This window comes from Primulina tabacum, chromosome 18, assembly GCF_025594145.1.
Source record: "Primulina tabacum isolate GXHZ01 chromosome 18, ASM2559414v2, whole genome shotgun sequence".
In the NCBI taxonomy this organism is placed as follows: Eukaryota; Viridiplantae; Streptophyta; class Magnoliopsida; order Lamiales; family Gesneriaceae; genus Primulina; species Primulina tabacum.
In genome coordinates this window covers 16,059,196-16,078,626 of record NC_134567.1, presented here as the reverse complement: position 1 = coordinate 16,078,626, position 19,431 = coordinate 16,059,196, and the positions used below count along the sequence as shown (strand labels likewise).

The 19,431-nt window shown below is 36.7% G+C and overlaps 1 pseudogene; it reads left to right on the top strand.

Annotated features, from left to right (window-relative positions):
• Positions 1 to 111: 111 nt before the first annotated feature.
• Positions 112 to 19,431, top strand: part of LOC142532663 (uncharacterized) — a 41,457-nt pseudogene continuing 22,137 nt past the window's right edge.

The window sequence follows — 19,431 nt, the reverse complement described above, 5'->3', positions numbered from 1 at the left end:
ATATTTGAAGATAAAGATCCAAACGAGGCAATTGAGTATCTCGATTCATTAGCAGAAAATGCTCAAAATTGGGACACTATAGGTACAATCGAACCATCAAACAAGATTCAATCTCCTACATCTGGTGGAGGTATGTACACTCTCAAAGATGAACATGATCTTCAAGCTAGATTTACCTCTTTGGCAAGAAAAGTTGAGGCACTTGAATTGAAAAAGAATGGTCAATTAAAATCTGTTCAAGAAATTGCGTGTCACATCTGTGATACAAGTGATCATTTTACAAAAGATTGTCCCACTTTGCCCTCTTTTAAAGAATGTCTCCATGAACAAGCCAATGTTTTGAACAATTTCAAAAGGCCAAATTTTGAACCATTTTCTCAAAATAACAATCTAGGTTGGCGAAATCATCCAAATTTTAGTTGGAGGAATGATAATGCTGCACAATTTTCACAACCACATTTTCAAAATTTTCAAAATTATGCACCTTATGTTCCTCTACCTAAAAGAAATTTGGAAGATACATTGAATTCTTTCATTGCAAAGCAAGAGTCTATCAATACTCAAACTGCTCAAACCATGACAGATTTGAAAGATACTCTTGCTAAATTTGCATCTGCATTTAATGTTCATGAAAAAGGTAAATTTCCTTCACAACCTCTGCCTAATCCCAAGGATCATCATTCACAAACTGGAACTTCTGGAACTCAACCGATGGATCAGGTAAAATCTGTTATTACCCTTCGAAGTGGTAAGGTTGTGGAAAAATCCATTCTTGAACCTTGTGAAGATGATGATAAATCAACTCCAAAGGGTAAGGAAGTGGAACCCATAACTTGCGAAGAGGAGGTTCAACAGACAGTGTCACCACCATTCCCTCATGCATTGAAAAATACAAAAAAATCAAATTTGAATTCTGATATATATGATATTTTTAAACAAGTAAAAGTCAATATTCCTTTATTAGATGCAAAAAACAGGTACTATCATATGCCAAATTTTTGAAAGACTTGTGCACTGTGAAAAGAAAATTGAATGTGAAAAAGAAAGCATTTTTAGCAGTACAAGTAAGTGCAATCATTCAAAATAATAATACTTTGAAATACAAAGACCCTGGTTGTCCTACTATTTCATGTATTATTGGAGAACGAAAGATTAAAAAAGCCTTGCTTGATCTTGGACCTAGTGTGAATTTACTTCCATATTGAGTTTATCAAGAACTCAATCTAGGCGAGTTAAAATCTACTTCGGTAACACTTTTACTTGCCGATAGATCTGTTAAAGTGCCAAGAGGTATGGTAGAAGACGTATTGGTCCAAGTTGATAACTTTGTATATCCTGTCGATTTCATAGTTTTAGATACACAACCTATCGAAGCTTGTAATGCAATTCCTGTAATTCTGGGTCGTCCATTTTTAGCAACTTCTAATGCTCTTATAAATTGCAGGAATGGAATAATGAAGTTGTCATTTGGTAACATGAACTTGGAGCTCAATGTTTTTAATCTTTGTAAGCAACCACATGACAAAGGAGATGAAAGTGAAGATGAAAATTTTATTGAAACTCTTGTGGAAGAAAACATTCAAGATGGGAGTACTCGTGATCAATTAGATATTTGTTCAATTGAAACTGTTAAAGAAAATATTGAAATTGATCTTGATGATTTTATCAGGTATCACTCGTTACCAGGATCAGAGAAAGAATTTGATGCAAACAAAGACGAACCACCCATATTGGAGTTAAAACCCTTGCTAGAAGAATTGAAGTATGCATTTCTTGGAGAAGATGAAACATATCTGGTGGTAATTTCTTCCAAACTAGAAAGTGATCAAGAAGGTAAATTAGTTGATATGCTTAAAAGACATAAAAATGCAATTGGTTGGACACTAAAAGATCTCAAGGGCATTAATCCACTAATTTGCACTCACAAAATTCACTTAGAAGAAAATGCAAAAACATCTCAACAGCCACAAAGGAGATTAAATCCACACATAAAAGATGTTGTGAAAACTGAAGTTCTCAAACTACTTGATGTTGGGATTATCTACCCTATTTCTGATAGTAAGTGGGTAAGCCCAACACAAGTAGTTCCAAAAAAATCTGGCATCACAGTGATAAAAAATGAAAAAGGTGAATTGTTAACAAGTCAAGTCCCATCTAGTTGGCGGATGTGCATTGATTATAGAAAATTAAATGTCGCCACTAGAAAAGATCATTTTTCATTTCCATTTTTGGATCAAATTTTAGAAAGAGTAGCAGGTCATCCATACTACTGTTTTCTTGATGGATATTCAGGTTATTATAAAATTCCCATTGCACTCGAAGATCAAGATAAAACTACATTCACATGTCCTTTTGGAACATTTGCATTTAGAAGGATGTCATTTGGATTATGCAATGCCCCAGCAACATTTCAAAGATGTATGCTAAGCATTTTTTGCGACATGGTTGAAAATTTTTTGGAAATTTTCATGGATGATTTAACAGTCTTTGGGAATACATTTGATAATTGTCTTGAAAATTTGGAAAAAGTTTTAAAAAGATGCGAGGAAAAAGGTCTTATTTTAAATTGAGAAAAATGTCATTACATGATTACTTCTGGAATTGTTTTGGGACATGTCGTGTCATCTCATGGAATTGAAGTTGATAAAGCAAAAGTTTATGTCATTGCCAATTTACCATCTCCAAAAACCATTAAAGAAATTCGCTCATTTTTGGGACATGCTGGATTTTATAGAAGGTTTATAAAGGACTTTAGTTTAATCTCTAAACCCATTTGTAACCTCTTAACAAAAGACACTGCATTTGAGTGGACTCAAGAATGTCAAAATGCTTTTGATAAAATCATTCGACATTTAACATCAGCTCCTATCATGCAACCTCCTAATTGGTCTTTTACCATTTGAAATCATGTGCGATGCGAGTGATTATGCAGTCGGTGCAGTATTGGGTCAAAGAAGAAACGGTAAGCCTTATGTGATATATTATGCAAGTAGAACTTTAAACAATGCTCAAATGAATTACTCCACAACTGAAAAAGAACTACTTGCTGTAATATTTGCATTAGATAAATTTCGTTCTTATTTGATTGGATCAACGACTATTGTGTTTACTGATCATTCTGCTATTAGATATTTGTTGACCAAACAGGATGCAAAGCCACGACTGATACGATGGATTTTGTTGCTCCAAGAATTTGACATTGTGATCAAAGATAAAAAAGGAACCGAGAATGTCGTAGCCGATCATTTATCGAGACTAGTAACAGGATCATCTTGTGAAATGACACCAATTAACTATAATTTTCCTGATGAACATCTATTTTCAGTTACTACTACACCTTGGTTTGCTAACATAGTAAATTTTCTTGTGACAGGAAAAATGCCACCGCAATGGAGTTCTCAAGATAAAAGAAAATTTTTGAATGAGGTAAAAAACTTTTATTGGGAAAATCCGTATCTGTTCAAGTATTGTCCGGATCAAATTTTTCGACGTTGCATACCCGACAATGAGGTAAGTAGTGTCATTAAATTTTGTCATTCAGAAGCATGCGGAGGACATTTTTCTTCAAAGAAAACGGCTGCAAAAATCTTGCAGTGTGGATTTTATTGGCCCACTTTGTTTAAAGACACCCACGAAATCTGCAAGATCTGTGAAAATTGTCAAAAATTGGGTGCGATTTCAAAAAAAACATGATGCCTTTGAATCCTATCATTGAAATTGAAATCTTTGACTGTTGGGGAATTGATTTTATGGGACCTTTTCCACCGTCGTTTGGATACTTGTATATTTTAGTTGCAGTTGATTATGTTTCCAAATGGATAGAGGCAATTCCATGTCGAACAAATGATCATAAAATCGTCATCAAATTTTTAAAAGAAAATATTTTTAGTAGATTTGGAATTCCTCGAGCCATGATAAGTGATGGGGGAACTCACTTTGTTAATAAACCATTTGCTTCATTAATGAAAAAATATGGTATTACTCATAAAGTAACTACTCTTTATTATCCTCAAACAAATGGACAAGTTGAATTAGCTAATAGGGAGATAAAGCAAATTTTGGAAAAAACTGTTAACTCAAATAGAAAAGATTGGTCTCTGCGACTTAATGATGCACTTTGGGCATATCGAACAGCTTTTAAAACATCATTGAGTATGTCTCCCTATAGGTTGGTTTATGGAAAACATTGTCATTTGCCTGTGGAATTGGAACATAAAGCTTATTGGGCGATCAAAACTTTAAATTCAAGCATGGATGATGCCAACAAATTGCGTAAATTGCAACTTAATGAACTTGATGAACTCAAAAATGACGCGTATGAGAATTCAAGGATTTATAAAGCAAAAATCAAATCATTTCATGATAAAACAATTCTTAGAAAATCTTTTGAGATTGGTAAAAAAGTTTTGCTTTATAATTCTCGACTTCACATATTTCCAGGAAAATTACGATCAAGATGGACAGGCCCATATGTTGTAAAGCATGTGTATACTTATGGAGCTGTGGATATTGAAAATCCTAAAAATGGTGATATTTTTAGAGTAAATGGACAAAGGCTTAAACCATTTTTAGAAAATGAAATCTTTCAAGAAGAGTTTATTTCCCTTTCTGATCCTTGATTTTTTTATTTTTTTGGTGTTGTATTTAAGTTTGTTTGTTTTTATTTCAGGTTTTCTTAATCTTTTTATTTTCCTGGTTAAATGGCGATAACGGTACTCCGTGACTCTCATAGTCGGTTAAATCAGTTTCCCACAATTGCTGATACAAAAATAAAAAAAATCATTTCTTTTCTTTTCAAAATGGATGAAATTCTCTCAAAAATTTGTAAATATTTTCCCTCTGTTTCTGAAAATGTTCTAAGAAAGGTGTGAAAGATTGAGATTGCTAATGCAAAAAGGAATTCCAGAAGATATTCGTCTTGTAATAGAAGCTAAGGTCCGATTAGGAGGAGAAGTTCCACAATCATTGCTCATTCAGTATTTTCCTTGATTAGGAAAAAGCACTTATGCGAAAAAACGAAGGGCCAAAAGTTTAGGGGTTTTTCATAAGTGTGCAAGATGGACTTGTGACAAACGATGCAGATCTTTGGGATGTGTTTCCAATAACAGAGAAGATAAAATTGGTTTCATTAAGAATGGGCTGAGTGAGGAGTCTTTAGATAACATATTGTTGACTCTTGAGACACATTCTAATGGACATGTGCATATTGAACTTCTCCGTTTATAGAAACAATTCCAAGATGAGCGTCACAGTCTTGGGAATCCGACTAAAAAAGACCATGTTTGCCAATTTATAAGAAAATTGGATGGGAAGCATATCCTCGACTCATAGAAGGCGTTGAAGCCGTTTCTGGACGTAAAACAAGAGGAAAATTGTGAGCCACAATCACACTACTGTTTATATGTATGTGTGTCATTATTGTTTTTACTATTTATTCTGTTTACAGCTGTGACCCATAGTTTTGTCATGATAACATATTACCCCGATAAAATCTCTCATCTTTCTCTCTATTTTCGCAGACAAAAAAAAAAGTAAAAACATGGCTGGATCGTCTGCACAAACATTGAAAAATATTTGTGCATTTTGTGGGTCGAGTCCTGGAAAAAATGAAGTGTTTGTAGAAGCAGCGAATAATCTTGGAAATATATTGGCTGAGAGAAAAATTCACTTGGTATATGGGGGAGGTAAAATTGGGTTAATGGGATCTGTTTCAACATCTGCTCATCTTGGAGGTAGTCAGGTTTTGGGTATTATTCCTACAGCTTTAGCTGAAGGAAATATTACAGGTGTTACAATTGGGGAGAAATTAAAATTTTTTTCTATGTATGAAAGAATCACTCAAATGATTAAAAATTCTGATGCTTTTATCGCACTACCAGGTGGTTTTGGTACATTAGAAGAAAATTTTCACATTGTTTCTTGGGCACAACTTAATATCCATAATAAACATGTGGGCTTGTTGAATATCAATAATTATTATGACAGTTTGTTGACATTTCTTGATAAAGCTGTGGAACAGAATTTCATTTCAGAAAATTCACGACGGATGCTAATCTGTGCTTCGACTGCCGACCAATTAATTGATGATTTGGAAGCTTTTGTTCATAAGCCTGATCCGATGATAACAAAGATCAATTGGTCGCAATCAAGCAATAAGAAAAGGAAGTTGGATCATTGATTCAAAAATCGTGGATTGGTTTGCGTTTGTTTCAGTTTGTTATCTTCAATAAAATTCCAGGTGATATCTCTTTCATTATGTACTCTTTATTAATAGTTATTTTGGCATTAGGGACAATGTCATATTCTAATTAGGGGGAGAAAAAACTTATAAAAAAAAAAAATTTAAAAAAAAATATATAAAATCATGTTTATTGTTTGTATCTTAGTAATTTTTGCAAAAATGTCATACATTACATGTTTGAAAGATTTAAATTAGAACATGCATTAATCTATTTAATAATGTTTAAATTTTTATTTGAAAAAAAAAGTCAATTTTAATATTCTGATCAAAATAAAAATATGATTTATGAAATCTTTTTGAGTGATTAACCATTGTGATAAAATCAGGTATTAAAGTATATGACCCAAGATATACCTTATAAGAGTGCCTAAAATTTTAAACTCACACATATTTTGTGAGTGAGTGGAGAGGACTGAGAAAACAGCTTTCGAGCCTTTATTGATCATGAGAGAGACTATCTATTGTTTAGATCTTGAGTTCTTATTTTGAAAAAAAAAATTGAGATTTCCTGAAAAAAAAAGGAGAAAAATACAAAAAGAAAGATATTGAAGATCTATGTAATTTTTAAGTTATATGCTACGACCCATATATCTCTCCTAAAAAAAGAGAAATTTATTGTACAAATTAAATAAATATGTGGTCAAGAAGCATAAACTTAGTCTGATTCCATGATGTTATGAAAAATATATATATATATATCAGGAAAAAATATATAATAAGAACAACTAGATTTTGAATCAATGGATTTTCTATCTTTTGATTAGTTTGGCTCGTTTGTTTGTCTGCATTCTGTAAACCATTTTTCTGAGTATTTATCTGTATTCCAACTCCATGAGAGAAATCGTTGCCATAAATTGAAACATTTATTAACCTGTGAGGATATAGAGTTGAGACTCTTACTAGGAATTTATGAAGGCCGTGTACATTTAACTACCTGAAATAAGCTTTGAATTGATCATCTCAAATTATTTCATAAATTATAATTATGATGATCTTGATACAACTTTGACAGTTTTCAAATTTGATTTAAACACTTAGATAGTTTTGATTATATTTCTATTTAAATTAATCGATATGTTTTGTATTGCTATTAACGCTTAAATTGCTAGCGACTAGCAATAAGATGGTTGGGAGGTGTGATAAACATAAAAATTGTACATTAATTAAATGTTTTATAATATAAATATATAGTTTTTGTTTTATTGAATGTTTAAATATTATATGTTTTATAATAAATTGTATAAAATATAAGTTGTTGTGTAATTATAAGTTTTTACTATTTTTTACAGGTTCGATAAAACAAGAATAAACTTGGCGTTGCAAATGGGATTAAGATGATTCTTGGACCTGTAGAAAGTTGATGTTAATATCTACAATATAGGTGGCAAGCATGAGATAAAAATCCTCTCACAATTGGGATTAAATTAAGCAACAAATAAAGTTATCAAAGGAGTGGCAGTTTTACCTTGTTCTAGTATTTTGACAATATCTCTCAAATTACTTGGTCAAATGGTTTGAAAAAAATATCACAACTAGACAACTCAATTATCCACATGTTTTTTTTTATGTGAAGAAGCAAATTCAGAAAAGAAGATTTTCAAAAGTGATGTGTAATATAATATAATATCTTGGAACACCAATGAAGACTTATGTGTAAAAAAATAATATTTTATTTGTGGTTGTCTCCCCAAATTTGGCTATAAATAGGGGTGCATTGTAATGTATTGAGATATCGCTCATTCTATGAACAAACCTTTGAGTTCATAATATTTCTCTCTATATTTTTCCTTTATTTCTTCATTTAAATATAATTAGCGTATTAATTTCATATTCAAAGTTTTACACTTTGAATAATGAATAGCTAACTTCCTAAAGTTGAGCTGAAAAGGTGAAACTCTTGGCATGATAATAAAGTTACTAAAAGGTAAGAATCTATGTTTTATATTATTTAATCATTATTTATTGTTTATGTTATATTTATTTCTTTAAGCATTTTTATACCCTACTTATAAGTGGGAGTTTTGATTTATTGTTGCTATATGTTACACTAAATTCTTGGAACCATTTAAATGTTAGTTTTGTATTACCAACCATTTAAAGTGGATGCCTTGATTTATTATATATGAATATATTATAATATTAAATTCTTGGAACCATTTAAATGTTTTTTGGTTTTACCAACCATTTAAAGTGGGAACCTTGATTTACTATATATAAATATATCATAATAATAATTTCTTGGTACCATTTAAATGTTAGTTTAGTTTTACCAACCATTTAAAGTGGGAACCTTGATTTAGTGTTTACAAATATATATATAGCACAATAAATACTTGACAATATTTATAAGTTTTGGCATATATTATATATTTATAAGATAATAATATATAACATAATATAAATATGATTATTTAATATATTGGAACTATTTTATTAAGTGGATTTCAATAATGTTCGTTAATGTTAACTTTCTTAAAATACCAAGAGTGGATCCTTTAATCTCAACTACTTAATTAAAATTTGAACAATTAAAAATTACCAATTAAAGATTCAAACAACTAAAACAAATAAAAATAAAAAGACATTGTAGTGGACTTGTTAATTACCTTAGCTTCCCTGTGGATACGATATTCGGACTCACCGAATTATACTACTTGTGGACAACCTGCTCTTGGGAGTGCAACAATCACTTCCCTTTCTTTCTGAACCGCATGACACCTTTCATAGGTGCTACCGTTACGAAAACATGGTCGCCAACGGCAAACTCTAGATCTCTCCTCCTACTTCATCCCAATGAACAAGAGATCTACACTTACGGCCATACAGTGCTTCAAACGGAGCCATACCTATAGATGCCTGGAAACTGTTGTTATAGGTGAACTCTACTAATGGCAAGTTCGACTCCCAGCTCCCAGAGAAATCCATAACACAAGCACGGAGAAGGTCCTCCAAAATCTGAATAACTCGCTCTGACTGCCCATCTGTCTGAGGGTGGAAAGCTGTGCTAAACAACAACTTCGTACTCATATTCGAATGCAAACTCTTCCAAAATGAGAAAGTGAATCTGGGGTCTCGGTCAGATAAGATAGAAACTGGAATACCATGAAGTCGGACTATCTCGCGGATATACAACTCTGCATACTGAATCATGGTGAAAGTCGTCTTGATAGGCAAGAAGTGCGCTGATTTGGTAAGACGATCAAAAATCACCCAGATAGCATTTGATCCTCTGACTGACTTCGGCAAACCGGTCACAAAGTCCATGGTTACATTCTCCCACTTCCACTCGGGAATGGGAAGAGTCTTGAGCATACCTGCTGGTCTCTGATGCTCTGCTTTCACAAGCTGACATGTCAGACAGTCGGATACAAACCGTCTGATGTCTTTCTTCATTCCCGGCCACCAATACAATAACTGCAGGTCTTTGTACATCTTCGTACTCCCAGGGTGAATAGAGTACGGCGACATATGGGCCTCTGATAGAATATCTGCTCGAATAGAACCACTGCTAGGAACCCACATTCTGTCTTGGTATCTCACAATACCGTCGCTGACTGTATACAGGACACTGCCCTTGGCCTCATCTCTCTGCTTCCACTTTGTCAACTGCTCATCTGTTGACTGACCACTGCGAATACGATCTAGAAGAGAGGACTGAATAGTCAAGGTAGATAGATGGGAACTCTACCTCGAGGATAAGTCTCTAGATCAAACCTCTGCATCTCAGACTGAAAAGGCCTCTGAATCGTCAAATGAGCCATCACTGCGACCTTCCTGCTCAATGCATCCGCAACTACATTAGCTTTGCCCGGGTGGTAGCTAATGTCACAGTCGTTATCCTTCACTAACTCCAACCAACGCCTCTGACGCATATTCAGCTCTCTCAGCGTAAAGAAGTACTTGAGGCTCTTGTGGTCGGTAAAGATCTGGCACTTCTCCCCATAAAAATAATGCCTCCAAATCTTCAAGGCAAATACCCCGGCGGCCAACTCTAGATCATGGGTAGGGTAATTCTTCTCATGGATTTTCAGCTGACGAGAAGCATACGCTATCATCTTCCCATGCTGCATCAATACTGCGCCCAAACCGAGCTTCGAAGCATCGGTATACAAAACAAAATCGCCGGGCCCTGACGGCATGGCCAAAACTAGTGCTGAGATAAGAGCTTGCTTCAAAGTATCGAAGCTCTTCTGACACTCCTCACTCCACACAAATTTAACATTCTTCTTGGTCAATGATGTGAGTGGAACTGCGATGGAGGAGAATCCCCGAATAAACTTCCGATAATGCCCTGCCAGCCCAAGGAAACTAAGGATCTCTGATGCATTCTGCGGCACAACCCAATCTCTTACTGCTGCAACTTTCGCTGGGTCTACCTCAATACCACTGCTAGAAACAATGTGGCCTAAGAACGCCACCTTCTCTAAGCAGAATTCGCATTTACTGAACTTTGCGAATAACTTATGCTTCTGCAAGGTCTGCAACACTGTGGTCAGATGTCTGCTGTGATCCTCCTGATTCTTATAGTAGACGAGAATGTCGTCTATGAATACTATCACAAACAGATCAAGATACGGCTGAAATACGCGATTCATGAAATCCATGAAGATCGCTGGCGCATTCGTCAAACCGAACGGCATCAGAAGGAACTCGTAGTGGCCATATTGAGTCCTAAAAGCAGTCTTGGAAGCATCGGTGTCTTTCACCCTTAACTTGTGATAACCAGAACACAGATCAATCTTGGAGAATACCGAAGCTCCCTGCAACTGATCAAATAAATCCTCAATCCGGGGAAGTGGGTACTTGTTCTTCACTGTTACCCGGTTCAACTCCCGGTAATCAATGCAAAGCCTCATAGAGCCATCATTCTTCTTCAGAAATAAGACTGGCGCGCCCCATGGAGAAAAACTCGGGCGAATGAACTCCTTATCTAGAAGTTCCTGAATCTGCTTCTTAAGCTCTACCATCTCTGTCGGTGCTAGTCGGTACGGTCCTTTTGAGATCGGAACCGTACCTGGCATAAGCTCAATGGAAAACTCCACCTCTCTCTCGGGTGGCATACCAGAGACGTCCTCAGGAAAAACGTCTAAGAAGTCTCTAACAATCAGAACATCTGAAGCTGACTGACTGGATGCTTCGGGGAATGATATAAAGGTTGCTAAAAATTCCCGACACCCTCTATGCATGAGCTTCCTATCCTGGACACAAGGTTTAATGCACGGTAAAAGAAAGTACCTGTCTAGCTCAAATAAGAACTGCGTCATCCCAGGCGGTCGGACTAGAACAGATCTCCGCTGGAAGTCAATCAAATCTCTGTTCCGCAATATCCAGTCCATCCCTAGGATGATGTCAAACTCTGGCATCGGCAGTACGATAAGATCCGCATAAACAAGATTGCCATGAAGCTCGAGGTCTATGTCTCGGATCATATTGGTAGCTGTCATCTCCTCTCTAGAAGGCAGTACTACTGAATACGCCACATCTAACCCAACGGTCTTGACCTTGAGGAAGTTAGCAAAGACCTCCGAAATAAACGAGTGAGTAGCCCCTGAATCTATCAAGGCTTTCGTAGCGGAATCGGATATAAAAATTCTCCCTGAAAGATTGGAACTCTAAGTTGAACCCAATAGTTATAAGAACTAAACTTATAGACATGCAAAGGTCAAAGTTCTTCTAACCTAATTCCCGAATATAATACTGAGTAGATCATGCAATCCTATCGCAATTCTAAGTTCAAAATTTAACCCAGATTCCCAAAACATCGAATTTCAAATATAAACTTAAAGCTGTAAGATACCTATCATGAGCATGGTGTCTGGGTTCGTCTGCGTTGCATGGAGAGCAAAGACTCTGCCTTGGTTAGGCAGACTTCCCTGTGGGCACTGCGGTAGCAAGTGGTCTGGACTACCACACTTGTAACACTTCCCGGAACCATACATACATGCTCCAGGATGGCGGCGTGAGCACTTGGGACAGACTGGGTGCTCAAAGGTCCTTGGGACTGCACGTCCCTGATGCTGCTGCCTCTGTCCTCTGTTCTTGGGTGGGCCGTGGAAAGGCCTCTTGTTCTGATGCTGCTGCTGAGGAGGAGGAGGACGGTGTGGTACTGGAACCGGTCGCTTACCCTGATGATCCCTCTCAATGTCATGCTGGTCCTGCTCTGCAGCTAGAGCACTGGAGTTGGCAACATCATAAGTAGTAGGGCCAGCCACCCTAACATCGCGGCGCAAGATCGACCGCAGACCATCCATGAAATGCCTCAGTTTGGCTCCAGCATCATTGGCGATCAGGGACACAAAGTGGCAACCCCTCTTAAACTTACGGACGAACTCCGTAACAGTCAGATTTCCCTGCCTCAGGGTCATGAACTCCCTGGTCAACCTGGAACGCACCTCATCAGTAAAATATTTGGAGTAGAATACCTCCATGAAGCGCGTCCAACTCAGTGTAGCCAAGTTCAAGGCTACTGATGCTCCTTCCCACCATAGGCGTGCATCTCCTCCGAATAGATAGGTGGCACAACGAACTCTGTCTGCATCTCCAAGCTCCATGAACTCGAAGATAACCTCAAGGGACTTAATCCAGCCATCGGAAATCATGGGATCAGACGTCCCTGAAAAATCCTTCGGACCCATCTTCATAAACCGCTCATAAGTAGCCTCGGGCCCTGTTGGCCTGGCTGCCACAGCGTTGTTCCCCGCAAACTGTGCGAAGAACTGAGTCATCCCAGCTAGCATTTGGGCATTCATGTCAGGTGGAGGGGGTGGAGGTCCGTTCCTCTCCTGTCTCTGATCCTGGGGCATACTGTTCCATACATAACCCATACGTAACTAACATGCATAATTTCCATAATTTCTTTAAAATTTTAAATAAATACTGAATAAACAAAATCTGAACATAAAATATTTCATGAGAACATGCTGTTAAAATATTTCATTCTGTAAACGAAATGTGTAAATGTAAAACTTACAGACCGAAGACGTGACTTCGTGAACTTCTCGTGGTCAGTAGTAGTGCAACCCTCTACAAGAACATAGGCTCTGATACCAGCTGTAGAGGCCCGAAATTCGTACTTGAAAATTTGCGGAAAAATTTGAAATTTTCTTTTAAAATAAGTAATATGCCTCATTCGTAAAATAAACTGATAAATAGAGTTTAATGTTCAAAATGGCACAGCGGAAGTAATTATTGTTTGCAAAATAACAATTTAAAATAATCCAACAAAGATAAAATGTTTGGGCATAAAATGGTAAATGCTGAAAATGAGGTCCTCGGGTTCCAGTACTGCCGACCCAAGATGGCTCACTGGTCCCCGCCCTCGATCCCGACCTCATCAGTACCTACAACAATCAAGTCTCGTGAGTCTAAAGACTCAGCATGCATATATCATAAATAACAAGTAATAATAATAAAATTGCATGCATGGTAAAAATATCATGAGTCTGGCGTAACGTAAAATATCATGTCATGAGTAATTATAATACGTGCATAACTGAACTGAAAATCATAAGTGAAATGTTTGCTCAAGCGAGCCCTGTCATAAAATAACATGTCATAATTTTATATTGAGAATATGTTCTACGCAAGTGGCCCCTGAACTGAACTGAACTGGATCACCTGATCAGACTAAACCACAGTATACTGAGCGGTAGAGATCATCACAGCCCTTGGACTGGATATCCGTACTAATAAATGAACTGAATTGAACCGGTAAGTGACCACTGGGTGAAGTAATAATCCCATGATAATGAAGTGGCCACAAGCAATATCGCATAAATCTCAAAAATGAATATTTTATATTTTTGCACGTAATATAATTAAATAACATAATTAAATATCCTGTAAATTTTACCGAATGGGTTGGATCGTTCATAGGCTCGACTTGAATCTAACGTGAAAAATATGCAAATGATTTACTTGCCCAAACTTTGTAATTGACTCCAAAAAGCGAGACAATTACGCCCAATGACTTGGTATTTAATCATGACTTTGTGCCAACCCGAACCAACACCGAACCATCATTTAGTCATTATTAAAATACACTTAAAATGATGAAATAATGTTCCTAACATTTCAGTACTTCGAAATTTGGTGAATGGAGGCCAAAAACATGAAACGCTCTTTCGAGAGTCACTTTGGCACATTGCACCGTAAATTCTCGTACGAACTCTAAACTTGACCAAATCACAAACGGCCAAAAACATGACCTTTCTAACTCAATGGGGTACTTTCCAGTTCAAGGCCATAGGCTAAAAACCGACCAAGGACTCGAAATACACCTCTGAACCGAAGCACAATTTGCTGTCACAAAATACTGCATCGGCGCTTGCGTTCCTTTGCGTTGTTTTCAAGACTATTGGCCAATGGGGCTCAAACCACCAATGAGAGCCTCTTACCAACATCCTAAGGAATGGTTTGAACCATGGCTAAGGGCCCTAGGCCAGCCACAATCCAATCCATCACCCTTGACAACACACGCCTCACCCGAGAGCACACCACCAACGCGTGGGGTGTTTCGCATGTTCTTGCTGTCACGGACCATTCCAGTGGCCATTGGATTGACCATGGCATGATCTAGACATCATGAGGTATTGTATGAACCATGGTTGAGGGCTAAAAAGCCAACCAAGATCTCTACAAGCCTCAAAACCGAACACACACTTACACATGCAGAAAACGAAGGGGCCGAAGGGTTTGTCTTGTTTTGTTTGAAAACCAATGCAACCATGGACCAAGCCTTGAAAGGCCGACTTGATCACGTCTTAGACAAGTCGAGGAGAGGTTCTAACCATGGCTACAGCCCCTAGGGCAGCCAGGATTCGAAACCTTCTCCTTTGACAGCAAAACCACAAAACCGAGACACACAATGACACACAATGAACTAATGGGCTAACGTGATTATGACACACCCTAGTACGTGTCTAGGTGCAGCCTTGAGAGCCTAGGATCGAGCCACCTTCCTGAAACAACAAAAACATGCAACTCGTGAAGGCACAAGTGAAACCAGAAAAATTCTGCACGATATCCTTTGAAAGTTTCCAACAAATTTTCGGTTTTTGCCATATAAAATCATGTATATGCGATATTTAAAAATACCTATATGGCTTGATTGAAGAGTGAAAGAAATATAAACATGCCTTGGTTTGTTTTGAACGAAAAACAAACGAAACGACGACGCGGCGCGGAGGAGGCGAGTGCTTCGCTTTCTCACTTTTTCTCTCTTATTTTTTTTTCTCCTTGCTACCTCACGTTTTTGTTTTCTTTTTACTCTCTCAAATGTTCTGAAACTCGGTGGTAATGGTGGGAAGGGAGTCTAGGAAGATAGATGGGAGGTTGCAAGATAAATGGAAGGAAAATGAATCTTTCTATCCTAGTTTATTGGTTAGATAGGAAACAAGAATGATATCAAAAGATTTGTAGGTTAATCAAGGGGTGCACTTGGTCGATTATGGTTTCTAGGAGCAAGGGAGGAAATAATGCTTAATTATTTAATTGTTGAAGATTAAATGGTGAGGGATTATGTACCAAGAAAAGAGATAAGGAAGGAAATAAAATGATGAGTTGACAAATCAATATTAAATCATACCAAGAGGTGGTCGATTTTATTTAGTTAAAGTAGGGTAGGGAAATTGTTTAATTATTAATTAAATGGGGATTTAAAGTGAGGGGATTAATTATCAAGAAAAGGATTAGGAAGATATATCAATGAAAATGAGTTGGAAATTTTAATTCAAATCTTTTATCAAGGTGGCCGAAAATTGGAATAAAATGGAGGGGAAAATATTTCTTAAATATGGTATTTTAAATCTTTAGTGTTTTATCTACTCATTAAATATTTTAGTGAATTAAGAAATTAATTATTGAACTTTATTTAATACTTAACTCAAATTATTTAAATAATTCTTTAAACATTCTTTTAAATTAACTTATTATTTATCTTAAATAATTTCTAGGAATGTTTTCTTAATATTAAATTTTATCTCAATACTCCAACTCCAGTCCGGCCTCACTTATTTAACTAAAAAGGTAACAATTAAACTACTGCGTAAATAATTAAATTTAAAGAAAAGGATTTAAATACCCATGCAATAAAATCATTTTAATTTAAATACTAGAAATTATTCATGACTTATACGTGGTCTGATTTACGAGTTCTACATATGCAGGATAACCGGAAATAAAACAGTTACCTGCAACAACATCGTTAGGTGCCTCTTGAGCCTGCTCCTCTGTCAAAGCAAATACTGTGGCCTGCTGTCTAGGAGGCTGGCTCACTGTCTGGCTACCTCCTGGCCTATGCTGTGACTGAGATGGTGCTGGCTGGAACGAATGAACAACAGCTGATCGTCTATCAGTCTGTGCCGCTGATCCAGATGATTCGGCACCATGTGATCTCTGAGAATCTCTCTGGGGACAAACTCTAGCAAAATTTCCCTGCTATCTACAAATACGGCAACTGCCAAACACTCCTCGGCACTGCTCTGTGGCATGTTTCCCTCCACAAGTGCTGCAGTAGGCTCTTGTATAACTCTGGCCCTGACCGGTCTGTTTCGAGCCACTAGAACTAGATGAACTGCTTCCAGATCTCTTAAACTGCTTCCCTCTGGTTTTCTGGAAATCTTTCTTTCCACCACTGCTTTATGCCACTCTCAAACCGGGGAGGTGGTTGCTGTGGTCTCGGTGCTGGAGGCACAAACGAAGCTCCCTTCTGTCTCATCAGACCGGCTTCGGTTCCCTTGGCTCTATTCAAGGCATCAGTAAAATTGTTCGGTCGCCCCGTATTCACCAATGTAAATATTTCAGGATGCAAGCCATTAATGAACTGATCAGCAACAGATTCGTCGTTTTCAGCCACATGTGGAACTAATCTCAACAAGGTAGAGAACTTGGCCACATACTCCTCGATGTTCAACTATCGCTGTCTCAAGTTTGCAAATTCCGCTCCCTTGTCCTTTCTATACGACACTGGAAAGAATCTCTGTTAAAATTCATTTCTAAATACATTCCAGGTAATAGTCGTACCTCGATGCTCCAGTGCTCTCTTCGTCGTAATCCACCAATTCTTTGCAAAGTCATGCAATTGTTGCCCAATCAGTTTCACTCTCCGCTCATCGGTGTAATCCAAGGACTCAAACAGCATCTCAATGTCATCTAGCCAACTCTCACAATCCACTGAAGTCTCAGTACCTTTCAGAGTCGGTGGATAGAACGACTGAAATCTCTTCAGCAATGTTTCCATCGGTGTTGCTGTCACATCCATTGGAGGATTCGAAGTGCTACCCTGTTCTGATATTCTTCGAGGAGGCATATCTGATTATCAAAAAGGTTAGCAATAAAATCTGACAAATATATATCAGTTCCCTTCTGATCATCTTACCAATGATCAAGAATTGGTTCTGATTCAATCTCAATAATACACATTACCATATCAAAGTCAGATAATCAGGTAAACAAGTATTAAAGCAGTAAATCATGCTAGCAATCAAAAGCAAGGAAGGAAAACTCATTCTACCCCGCTCACTAGCTTGTATCTCAATCTAAAGGATCTATCGCTCTGATACCACCTGTTGTGGGGACCCGGACACTAATTCATTTTTTAATCTTCTGTGGGAATAATTAAATCAATTATAATAAACAGGGTCTAAAATTTTTTTATACAAGTGTCAAATGCGGAACGTAATGGAATTCATTCGAATATATACATTGAAAACAAAGTACAAGTCTTGTACCGTATACAATCATTTAACACTAAGGTTTAACAACTACATATCAAGTGTTCAAACCCTATCTAGAATCCAAGTCCGTAGTCTCCACTATACTCACGATCTCTCTTCATCTCCTCGACCCAGATCATGTCCCACCTTTTGTCATGCACACATACAAACACGACAACAGCCGGATAACTCCGGTGAGAAATATATCTCAGTATAAATCAACGATACATGCAATCATATAATCAATATAAAGCATGAGACAAATATCAGTAATATGTATCAAAATCTGAACATATAATTCAATATAAATCTGTTAATCAACTCCTGACTCTATATCTCAGACTAGACTCATTCCTAGTCTAGGGATCCCGGTTTCCAGACGTTGGCATACTATATCGAATTTCAGTAAAAGAAGTAAATCCACCTCTAATCAAACATCGATATAAACCAAACATCCAGTGTCTTGACCTATCCGTCACAGACTTTGGCTACCTCCGCCAATCACTATTCGGTGACAATGTGCAATGGATCAGTGACGATTCCATCACCATCAGGCCCGTCTATCACAAGACCAATCGTCTAATACATTCTTTCTATAAATCAATAGAACCAGCAAATCAATCCAAGCAATGCACACAATAACAATAAGTATGTGGTTTAGGAAATGTAACACCCTCGATCGGTTTTAATAAAATAATAGCGGAATGAATTTAAAGTTTTCTAAAAAGAAAGAAGGATTTAAAATACATGTCAATGTATAATCAAAAGTATATACATGATCAATCAAATGATACAACAAAAATACAAAATATCATTTTTGTGATCATGTCAAAAATGCTATCAAAATAGTTTTCTTCCTTCCTTCTCTATATGCATATGACTCCGGCCCACAATCAACGTCCCGGCCCGTCGCTCTTATCTGCATCACATGAAATAACTGGAATGAGTATAAAACTCAGCAAGTGGAACTCTTACATAGCAATGGATACATATATCATACTCTGTAAAACATGACTTTGAAAATATTAAATACCATCAACTCTGAAACATGAATAACATAGTATAATATAACAATAAGATGGTATTTCTCTTTTCTCTGTTGGATTGATATCTATATAGTATCTCTGTCTCTGTACCTATATCCCATCGATATACATCGATAACTCTGAGGGATATAAGCCTATGGTCGTTGATCAACTAATTGCATACAATCTCTGACTAGGTATCAATCAATCCATAAATCATTTGAACTCTCTCTTGGGCATTTAAACAAACACTTTGAAGACTCTTTCTTTTGTATTCCCTTTTTCACAATTGAGACATTCAATTGCCTCTAATATACAACCAAGTATATCAATACATAATATGAATCAATTGGAAGGGAATAACATGATAAAACCATTGAAACACCATACATATACTATCATGTGAGCACAAGTAATGAAATTCCACTTACAACCACTTGGAACCTAGAAT